Here is a 12,099-nt window from a genome sequence, read left to right on the forward strand (position 1 = left end):
ACCTGGTGAAGCTGGAAGGAAAGTTCTACACCAGTGCATTTGCCTCCTCCACGTTTCATCATCATTCACCAAATAAGCATAATTGCTCCGTGTTTGAGAGGGGCTGGGAACAGAGTCGCTGCTGGTAATTGCCTAATGGGCAGGAGAAATGAGGTGTGAGCCACATCGGTGTGAAAAAAGCAATAGCCACAAGTTTATTAACATTGAAAATTAAAATAAGCTCAGCCCCAGCCAGGCAGTCCTTGCTGAAATGAATCCCATTATCCCTCTAATAACTGTGCAGGGCTCAATTTGATGCCACCCAGGGGGTAGAGAGGCCCCAATACAGGTCACCTCTCTGCCAGCTTCCAGAGCTGAAGAGTCTCTGGTTCACTGATAACTATCACAGAGAAAATGCAAACATCCCATGCCTCCCTTGCAGCTCCTCCACCGCCACTTAAATCCGTCTGTCTGAAGAGCTGTTGAAGGGGGAGGCTCAAGAGAAGTATATGCCATTCTGACCTGGGTGTCTTTTTTAAGAGTTGCTGAATGGAATTTTCAAAGGTGTGTCTACATTTCTGGGACTGTAGGTCACCAGGTCCATCTGAGGAAGTCGGGGGTCCTGCCTGCTCATATTATCAAATATTTTAGAGGCTCACAGCTAGAAGGAATCTGCCCTTGACCTTGAGTGCATCCAATCTAAGCAAGAAGACAAGGCTCTCCTAAGTAAAACAATCCACTGCTCAGTGTGCACTGAAAAGGCAGAAAAAAGGAAAGCTGGGGCCATCAGGGGAGAACTTCCAGAAGACCTGGAGCTCAGATAAAGGAAAAGCGGAGGGAACCACTTGAACAAAAACTTTCAGACATGGGACACCCAAGGAATAGGGAGAAGTCCAGCCAGACAGAAGCCAGGTTCGAGCTGGGATCAAATAGACAGTAAGGGTGGTGGGTAGAGGAAGGAACCCCAGGAAGAACAGGTGGTGGAGTTTGGATTTAATTCTGCATCTAAAGGGAATTATTGCAGGTTTCAGAAAAGAGGAACTATGGGATTTAAGAATTGGTATCACTTTGCAATGACTTTGCTATATGTGTGTGTGTATATATATATATTTTACATTTTACATTTTACATTTCCTTTAAATTTCATGGATTTCATTCACTTTATACCCAGAACCACCTACTTCAAATGGGCCTTAGAGATCCCAGGAGCCCTACTCTCCTTCCCTGGTCCATTCACTCCGTCACTTTCTGGTTCATTATTTCGTACTTTCTTTTTCCTCCTCAAACTTCAGCACCTCTGCTTCCTAGCTGCTGGCCTTGCTTCCTGATCGTGTTCCTACCTGTCTCCCCACCTGCAGGTGCCTGCAAGCTCTGCTTCCCTCCCATTCCTGTGAATGGGCCTCCCTGTCCTGCCAACCCTCCAGGCATGTACCTGGTCCCAGTCCCCAGCTTGCTGAAGGATGCCGTTCTGGAAATTCTTTCCTCTCTGCCTTGAATCAGATTTTTTTATTTTTTTCTCTCTCTATTATATCGAATACCCATCAGCATACAAACCTGCAGAAATTTCTCCCATTGAAAAAAACTCCTTTCTTGACCTTCCATTGCAGCTTCTGCACCATTTTCTCTGCTCGCCTTTATAGCGTGATTTCTCAAAAGAGCTGTCCATAAAGGCAGCCTCCACTTCCTCTCCTCCCGCTTCTCTCTTGAGCCCACTCCAGTTAGGCTATAACTGCATCCTGGCAGCAAAACCATTCTTGTCGAGGACGCCAATGACCCCTTATTGCCACCTGCAAGGTCAACTCTCCATCCTCATCTTTTTTGAATTCTCAGCAGCTTTCTTCACTTGGCTCCTAGGAAACGTTCCTTCTGTCTCTGACTGTTTCTTTCCCATTATTTCAAACTCTAAAAAACAGGGGCACAGTCCTCGGACCTCTTCTCTCTCTAAACTATATCCCTAGTAGAGCTCATCCAGTTGCATGGCATAAACATCATCTATTTGCTAACGGCTCCTGAATTTATTTCTCCAGCCTGCACCACTGCCCCAGACTCCAGAGAGATCTCTATTTGTATGTCTAACAGGCATCTCACACTTAATATTTCCAAAAACAAGCTCCTGATTCCTGCCCCATCTCTCTTCCCCACTCCCCCCTCCCCAACACACACATGTATCAAAAACCTCCTCCTTGGGAAGCAGACGTGGCTCAACTGATATAGCATCCGCCTACCATATGGGAGGTCCAGGGTTCGATACCTAGGGTCTCCTGACCCATGTGGTGAGCTGGCCCATGCACAGAGCTGCCACACTCAAGGAGTGCCATGCCCCACACGCAAGGAGGGTGCCCTGCAAGGAGAGCCGCCCCATGTGAGAAAAGCACAGCCCACCCAGGAGTGGTGCTGCACACACAGAAAGCTGACACAGCAAGATGACGCAACAAAAAAGAGATGCAATTTCCTGGTGCCACTGAGGGTGCAAGGGGACACGGAAGAACACACAGCAAGTGGACACAGAGAGCAGACAACTGGGGGGGCAGGGAGGAAGGGGAGAGAAATAAATAAAATAAACCTTAAAAAAAAAAACTTCTCCTCTAGCAGCTCCTCAGCTGTCAATTCCATCATATCCTCTGCTCAGGACCAAACCCTTAGTCATCATTGACCCTGGCCATACTCCACATCCAATCCATCTGCAAACCCAGGGGATTGTATTTTCCCACTATATTCAGACTCTGACCACGTCTCACTCCCTCCACTGCCATCTCCCTGCCCAAGCCACCATCCCTCACCTGGATCACTGCAGCAGCCTCCTCACTGTCCTCTCTGCCTTCACTCTTGTCCCCCTACAGTCTGTACTCAGCACAGCAGCCAGAGTGACTAAATGTAAATCAGTACGTGTGCCTTCTCTGCTCAAACTATAGTCACTCTGGGCTGGATGACTGTGGCTCCCTCAAAATAAAACCCAGTGTTGTGGGAAACAGATTTGACTCAACTGATAGAGCATCCACCTACCATATGAGAGGTCCAGGGTTCAAACCCAGGGCCTCCTGACCCGTGTGGAGCTGGCCCACGCACAATGCTGATGCGCACAAGGAGTGCCCTGCTACACAGGGGCATCCCTCACATAGGGGAGCCCCATGCACAAAGAGTGCACCCCTCAAGGAGAGCTGCCCCACGTGAAAAAAAAGCACAGCCCACCCAGGAGTGGTGCTGCACACACAGAGAGCTGACGCAGCATGATGACGCAATAAAATAAGACACAGGTTCCTGGGTGCCACTGACAAGAATGCAAGCGAACACAGAAGAACACACAGCAAATGGACACAGGGAGCAGACAACTGGGGGTGGGGGGTGGGGAGAAAAGGGAGAGAAATAAATGAAAAATATAAATCTTTAAAAAACACACACACGCACACACACACAAAACCCAGTGCTCTTACAAACCCTACAAAACCCTACTCCATCCAGGTCCAGCTACCTCCCTGAGCATCTCCTCCTCTCTCTCCCTCGCTCACCCTGCTTGGCCCTCCCTACCCCCTTGCTGGTTCTCAAATGTACCAAGCTCACTCCTGCCTTGCCATCTGGGCACAGACTCTTCCTTCCAACTGGAAGGTAAGTCCCCAGACAGTCGCACCACTTGCTCCTTCAGTTCCTTGAGATGCCACGCAGCCCACCTTGGCGGTGAAGTCTGACACCCTAGAGTGGCCACCCACCGCACGGACATGCCGGCCCCGGCCCTCTGTCTTGCTTATGTAGCTTTCCTTTGCTCCATTCAACTTGCCACCACCTGTTAGCCCATGCTTCACTTATTTATTTGTGCATCATCTCTCCTCTAGAATGTAGGTTCAGTATGTCAGGGATCTTGTTTTGCTTACTCCTACATCAGTGCCTAACGTGTTGTAGGAAATTAATCAGTACTTGTTGACCGAACAATATTTATTTGAACCCACCTTTTTAAGCACTTGTCATGTACAAGGAAAGCAGGAAACCCATCTCTGCCTCTGCCATCTGCTAGGTCTTCACCCAACGCCTAGGTAATTCCCATGGAGGCCGCAAAACCTACTTTCAACACATGATGCTGCTGGCACCCCCCCTTTCCTCCATCCCTACACTCTTTAGGGTCACCAGGATGAGTTTCTTTCTGCCCTCTGTTCCCCTGCCTGGAAAATGACCTTTCTGAGGCCAGCGACTGCCTGGTCGCCTCACTGCAAAGCAAAAGGAGACGACCGTAACCAAGGGTCCCTTCTGGCAGGCTCGGGGAACAGTGGCTGGGAGGCGGGGCTCAGCTCTCCCATTGCTTACTGTGTGATCTTGACCACGTTTTTCAATCCCTTGAATCTCAGCTTCCTCAAAAATAGAATGGGAGAGGTAAAGCTAGCTTCTAGAGTTATTGTGAGGAGTAAATGAAATGACGGCTGGCACGTTGATGACTAAATGTTGGTTTCCTTTCTCTTCCCACCAGAAGGTGTCCATAGAATCACTCCGGGTCACCATTTCTACCCAGACACTTGACCATGGCCCTCCAGAGGTGCCCGGCCAGTGCTCAGCAGTGAGGCAGGCCAGCCTGGGCTCTCTGGACCAGTGGTCCATTCTCCTCACCCCTCCACACAGGCCCACAGGGGGACAGGCTGCCCTTGGCACCCCTCTTGCATTTATGGCAGTCTTTCTCCGTCCTGCAAGGGTGGTGAACTGAATTCAGAAAAATGACAGGTCATTACAAATATATTACATGTTGTAAAATAAAAGAATGTCCTTGTTGGAAAGCCAAATGACTTACTTTGGGAGTAACTTTAAATGATAGGCATAAACTATTGCAAATGCAGAACGCACATGTTCTACTTTGGTATACTTTAAAAATACATAAGGCACTCTAACACTGCTATGTGTGGACATTGGCATTAATTCTTTAACTGGAATGCTCTCTGACAGTAACTCTCCATTACTCAACTTGCTATTGATTTCAGTTCATCTTTAAAGTTCAGAATTGGAGAATACTCAGGCCAGGTCTTCACTGGGGAGAATGGCATGAAGAGTTGGTAATTATCCAATGAATTCCAGTAATTATGCAATGAATTACAGATTTGTCTATTCCACTGTTTCCTGGAATGTCGAATTCAGCAACATACCTGTGAACTTTCCAGGACACACTTGGGAGAGTGGAGTGGGGAAGGGGGGCAGTTCCACGGGAGGGCCTAGGCCAGTTATTGCTGCCCTACCACCTTCCATCTACCTCTCCTCACCCCAACATATTCTTATAAACATATGCAGGTCACACAACTTTTTTTTTTCAGTCACCACCCCTTTCTACTGCTAAGGTAAAAACTACTAAAAAATACTAAGGAAGCACTAGCCACCAGGGTAAACTTGGGTAAGTCACTATCGGAACTAGATAGCTCATTTAATGTTCTATGATTGTCCCTCTGAAACCAGGACTTAGAAAACAGCCATGTACCTTTTTAGAAGTTAAATATCAGGCAATATCCCAAAATCTCAACTTGATCTGGGTCAGGATTTCTCCTTCTCAAACCATTACAAAGGTAAGAAAGATACCTATCTGATGGTTAGAGCTCTCCCAAAGATACACTTGTGTAGTCGTTCCCACTGTGGTTGTTTCTACTGTTTCTGAGCTGTAGGTTTGGCAGCATGGAGCCCAACATGAGTTATACAGCCTTTGTTGGAGAAACAGTTATCTTTACACTCGTTTTCAACCACAAACTTATCAAAGTGAATGACTGCCAAAAAAACTCTGTAGTTTTGATGATAAATGAGTTTGAAATGAGAAACGACCAGATAACTTCTGAAAACTAAAAAGAAACTCTCCCACTTTCAATGGTACGCTACTTTGTACTCTGCCATAACAAACATTAGTTGCATTTTTTTTCCCACATCAGAGTATGACAATACTAACTAAACTCCTAAGATATCATTTTCCCTTTGGGACCATGATTCACACCTAGCCAGATGGCCGAAGTGGTATGAACGTGTGATTTTCCTCAGGATTACTTCAGGACAAGAGATCACTTCTTAGAGCTCTATTTTCTTGAAGAGTTCAGATTTCTTTGTGGAGCAAATCAGTAGCTCCAGGAGCATTTTCCCCTCAGCATAATTACAACTGTACTTGTCACAGAACTATGCAAGATGTGTGGAGCCCATGGGGATCAAAGCAGTGGGTGAAATAATGACCTCGATCCCAGTGGGTTCCCATCAGTCAGTCATGAAACCAGGTATCTCCCTCAGGAACCTTAAAGTGGCCTCCAAGACTTCTCAGGTTCTTAAGCAAGTTTGCAACTTTATTCCACTGAGTGGGCAGCATCCATGCTATTGGCTACCAGGGAGCTGAGAGCGATATTCATTCAATAAGTGTTTATTGAGCATCTGTTATGGGCCAGCCTTGTGCTAGGAGTGGGGGTACAGCAGCTGATACAGTAGACATTACTGCTATCCTCACAGACTTTGCTGTGTGCTGTGTGATAAAGAGCCCTAGGCTTGTAGTTATTAATGGAAGTTTGTAGTTATTAATGGAAAGTCTCCTCCACTTTCCTTCTTGAGCCTCAGCTTACCATCAGCAAAATGAAGATGATCACCCTGTCTACCTACCCACTTAATCTACCTTCTAGCATCACATAAATATGTTGATATGCTCAGCAAACTATAGAGCCCTTTAGAAAGATAAGGTATTACTACAGCATAAATGTAAAATGCTTTCTCTCAGGAGTGCAGCCTTGTTAAGGTGGGTGGCACAGGGCAAGGTCAGCAGCTTTTTCTGGAGGATCCCTCTTAGATGCATCAGCTTGGTGTGTTCCACAGACCAGGGTCTGCCCTTCAACGTCAAGTCTCAGTACCCTGCCTTTGTCAGCATGGTGACACCCGAGCCAACTCCCTATGGACACACATCAGGAGCACAACATGGGTACATAAGATAAAAACACCATGTTACAATTTTTAGTAAGGAATTACTATCAGGGAAATTCTAAGTTGGCGTCATCCTGTTTGCTTTCTGCTGACAAAGATTCACAGGAAGCAACGTGGCAATCTGAAGGTTGCTTGGTGAACAGGACAGGGTTCAAGTGGCACCATGCTAGGGTAGAATGTTCTTGCCAAAGGAACTTGAACTCTTGAAGTCTATTGATTACAACCTTTGGCTTCCATCACCATATTAGAGATTTCCTCCAAGAGGACCAGAAATTATCTGTCAATTGATTTTAGCTTCCTGTCTCTTGGACAAGAATTGGGTGGGCTCCCCCCTAACAATTTCTCTGAGAGCCTCTTTTTGTTTTTCTGGGGCTGAATCCTCCTCTTTTCTGATCAAAACAGTCTTTCTGTAGATTTGTCCATAGAATGTTCAAACAGGTTTTGTTTGAGTTGTGTGCATTTGGGAACCATTTCAGAAGACTTCCAGTACCTCCACTCTGATCCATTTTGTGGTGAAGGTTTAAATGTCAGAGAAGAATGACAGCCCTCTTTATAGTGCTCTTGGGAATGTCTCTGGGAGCCCCCAAATACTTTCAACAATTGCTATTACCCATCTTTTCCAATTTTCTCAGCATCTGAGTAAGCAGGGAGAAGCCGAATGATCTCTTTTCTAGGCAGTTGAGCTGGGAACACAAACCAGAACCGTCTCTGCTGATGACCGATGCAAAGATGATGATCTCGCTGGAGAGGCAGAGCCTTTTCTCTCTCACTTCTCCTCAGGTTCTGGGTGCCGGTAATTGCCCAATGTCCATGATAAATCGCCTGCAAATCCCAGGCCGAGAGCTCAAAATGGACTCTAAACATTTCTCTTCCTGGCAGGCTCTGGTGGAAAGAGGTGAAGGATTGCCCAAAGCAGGTTGTCTTCACTCAAAGCCACCTGGCAGAGGTCAAGGATGAGGGTGCAGGGTGAAATTTACCTTAAGCGGGTCAGATCTACAGATAAACGAAGGGAACCATGGTTTTGAGTCTGGTCAGTTTCTTAATCCTCTATAAGCATGCACATCACTCACTGCAAATTCTTCTCCCAAACTGGAATTCACCAGAGGAAATCAATTTATGGAGGCAGCTGTTTCTTCTCTTGCATGTCTTCTGTTAAGAAAAATAAATTGTACAACTAGCAAGATTGATAGCAATAATAGTAAGTCCATAATAACCAAAATCAATTCTGTTTGAGACATGGAAAGGTAAGTTGGGAGAAATTTCTGGTAAAGGCACATGCTCTTGGGAGACTATAATAGTATCATGCTATGTGCTACCTTTAACCCAGAGAGCCTAGGCTCAGGAGTCAGACCCACCTGTGGTCATTCCCTTCTATCATGTGATTCTGGGTCAGTTTGGGCCATTTCCTAAATCATAAAAGGGGATAATGATGCCAGTTGTACAGGTTTGATGGGGGGGAGTTAAATCAGAGAGCACATATCAAGAGCCTGGTAGAGCGTTTGGCATATAGGATGTGCTTAATAAGGGGTGGTTTCTGCTCCCTTTCTCCCACCCCAAAATAGGAAAGACGGCCCAGCTTGCACACTTAATAACAGCTCTTGCCTCAAACCTCATGTCCTTAGATGATACAACAAATCCATCCTTTTGATGAATGGCTTTACAATGGGCTCTTCTTGTGTTGTATATCCAAAACTCAAATGGATAGGCAAGCATCCAGGAATCTAAAACAAGCAAACCTTGCTCATTTCCATGACATACTACAACTTCCTGGACAGGTTTGATAGGAAATCCCCCATCCATTCCCACCTGGACCGAAGCTGTGCCCGGCCAGCCCAAGAAGCAGGCATGCAGGAGCTAGTTGGGTATGTGGGGAGTGGGGAGGAAGCAAAAAGGAGAGGTGAGAAGCCATCTGCTAGTTCTTGAGCCCTGGCTCCCTCCCAGCGCCACCCTTTGGGTCCTCCGGCCATCAGAGAATGAGGAATTTGGAGGTGTGGAGGTGCCCCAAGCTCCCCCACAGACCTAGAGAAGGGAGGTGGCAAGATCGGGGGGTGCCCTTGCTTCTCTTTTCATCCCTCGAAAGACCCAATAAGATTATAGATCCCCCAAGACCCAGTCTTTTCCTTTTTAAGCTGTCCTCACATTTGGAACTCCCATAAAGGCAGCAATAAAACAAGAGGTACCCTCAGATTACCATTTGCAGGTGTTCCAGGATGCAGCCAGTCGTTTGAATTCCCCCTTAGGCCACTGGATTCACTCCATCTGTGCTCGTAATTCAGTCGAGACAAGTATTTTCTGATGTCCTGCCCTCCTGCAATGTCTATTTCTCCTTTTTAAAAAAACTTACCAAAGGAGAAAAATCAGCGTTTCCATCCACATTATTGGATCCAAAAATAGCCCTTTTCCATTGCCACATTATGAATACATTTTGTGCATCAACCTTAAAGGTTGTTGTGTTTGCTCCTGCTTTTTCCTTTCATTATACAAGATTTCTAGTTATTCAGTATTTTGTTCTCATTAGAACACTGCTTGTCACATGTTTTCACCAGAGACATTCATCACCAAGGTCAAAGGGTGAATATCGTGATCTATTATGCTTAGAGGAATCTAATGAAAAGCCACATAATTATCCAATTTAAAGAGAAGCATGTACAAAAGAAGGGGGGCACTTGCTATAATTTAAATTGTTTTGTTTCCCTGAAGCAAAATTCAGCACCTGATTGACAGGACGTAATGATAATTCTTATTGATATGGTGATGTTAATTGTGGAGAGATATTTAATAAGTCCCATATTCCGAAGGTAAATGCATGCTCTTAACCTGCACCTGAACCTGATTTTTGATGCAGCATGGGGATGAGGTACAGATACAGATAAGTGAGCACAAGTGGATTTTCAGTCTTGTGTGGCAGAATGGAAATTGGAATCTTCAGAATCTATTAGGAGAACAATTCTGCAGTTGCTCACACTTTTATAAATTATACTGTACATTACAGAAAGACACAAAGTCAGGGGAGTTTCAAGAAGAGGATGTTGCCATGACTTTGCCGAGAAGTTTTAGGGTGCTTTTTGGTGATGGCATTGTTGTTGTTTTCAATCAAAGGCACAGTAAAAGGAGTGTGAGCTGTTGTCATTTTAGAACAAGAGGCACTAATGAAATCCATTTTCCTACATTGGTTCTCTCCCACCCCCAGGTAAGGTTGACCTTCCAGAAAATGAGGCCAACTTTGAAACCTGGAGAGAGTCTTGGAAGAAAATGAATTCTTCCACCATAAACAAAACCATTTGAGTAGCATTCACAGGTCGAAGTTTCAAAGGAGGTAACATGCGGGGGCTGAAAACGTCAACTAGATCTGTGTTCCATCGCGGGAACCAAGATCTCTGGGCTTCAGGAAACAGCTGCTGCATCTGTGGACAAAGCCAAGGTCAATGCAGACTCCCAGATTCCAAAATCATTGCCTGGACAAGAGAAAATGGGTCACCAGATCTGGTCATGTGTGATTGGGACTCTCTAAACTACAGTTTTCCCTCCCTATGAAGTTGTGCATTTCTCATGTGTTTTATTATGTTTTAACAAGTTTTAAATAGTCAAACTTTAAAACTGCATCTGCTATTATGAGACAATTCCATCATTTGGGGACTCATACACACAGCCATGTGTGGGCAAATACTACAGAGTAAAAAGAAAAAAAGAAAAAAAGCTACTTGAAAGGCAAACAGACTTAAAAGAAAAAAGCAAAACAAAACACCAAAGTACCTTAAATCTGAGGAAGGGCAAATTGTGAAACTGAGTTCAAATTAGTTTTTTATTTTTTAAAAACTCTAATTTAACTCAGTCTTACATTTGTACTTATGGAGAAGGGTATCATATGGTTAACATGTTAAAGATATCCTGGTGAATAGAACTATTTATGCCAAAACATATTTAACTTCAAAATAATCAGGTCAAAGGTAATTATAACCCGAATCACAAATGGGTCACCAGGAAAAAAGAGCTATCCATCTATAAATAGGAACAAACTGTCAAAATGTAATCACTAAAACAAAGTCACAGAAAACAAGAGTAATTTCTAGTGATAAAATATTTTAAATGTTCAAAGTTATTCAAAATCAGATTCTTCATAGCAGTTGGGGTCTGGCAGAGTGGATGGTCAGTAAATGAACAAAGACCAAGAAAATATTTCTTTTGTTGCTTCCTGGATTTGCTTGCTTGCTTTTTGGCTTTTAAAGCAAGTGCACACACACACACACACGTGAGCCTTGGAATATTCCAGATACAAATTACATTGGTTTTAACCCATGTACTCACCCTAACTGGAAAAAAATTCAAGTTAATTGGAGACATCTAAATTGATTGCAGGTTATGATACCAATGGCACTTGAAACTGCTTCTATGATTTTCAACTTCCTAGGCCAAAGCATTACATCATGTGCAGGAGATTATAATTTCTCTGAAGAACACTTCTGGTATCTCACTCCCTGAAAAGCAATATGCCAGCAAATTGAAGAGAGTTCAGAGAAAAGCAATAAAAATAATTAAGGAGCTCCTCAGATTGACTGATGGAAAGAGATGAAAAGAATTAAATGTGGGTTGCTTGGTTCAATTACAACCCAGGTGGTTATGAGAATGACACACAGGTATTTGGAGGGACAAGAATTCCTGCTTGAGTCAGGCATTAGTCGATGCAGAGTGATGATACAATAAGAAACACAGCCTAGTGCCGTTTCAAGCCAAGAGCTGTGCCATTCCTGTGCAGGACACCTGCCCTCACTGCCTCCCCTAAACCCGGTTTCTGCCTCTTTCATTATGGGACTGGGGCAAGCCCAGGGCTGGCAGACACTGGGGTGTTACCTAGGTCTCCCTACTTTCACTCTAGTGCTTGTCTAACCATAACAAATAGCTGGGACCTTGAAATGGCTGCAACCCACGGGTTAAAAGTAAGGACAGGTTGATGCAATGTTCAAGAGACTGGGTTCAAATTCCAGCTCTGCCACTTTCCGACTGAGTGACCTTGGGAAAGTTACTCAACCTCTCTGAGGCACTGTTTCTTCCTAATAATAGTGCCATCCTCATAAGGTTGTTGAGATGATTGGATGAAATAGTTCACATAAAGGATTTCTCAGAGTGTCTGATGTATAGTAGGAGCACAGTAAATGGTAGTTATTGTTGTTTATTATAATTAACAGCAAGAGCAAGGAAAACCCTAAGGGTCAACACAGA

Source organism: Dasypus novemcinctus, chromosome 5, assembly GCF_030445035.2.
Source record: "Dasypus novemcinctus isolate mDasNov1 chromosome 5, mDasNov1.1.hap2, whole genome shotgun sequence".
Taxonomy (NCBI): domain Eukaryota; kingdom Metazoa; phylum Chordata; class Mammalia; order Cingulata; family Dasypodidae; genus Dasypus; species Dasypus novemcinctus.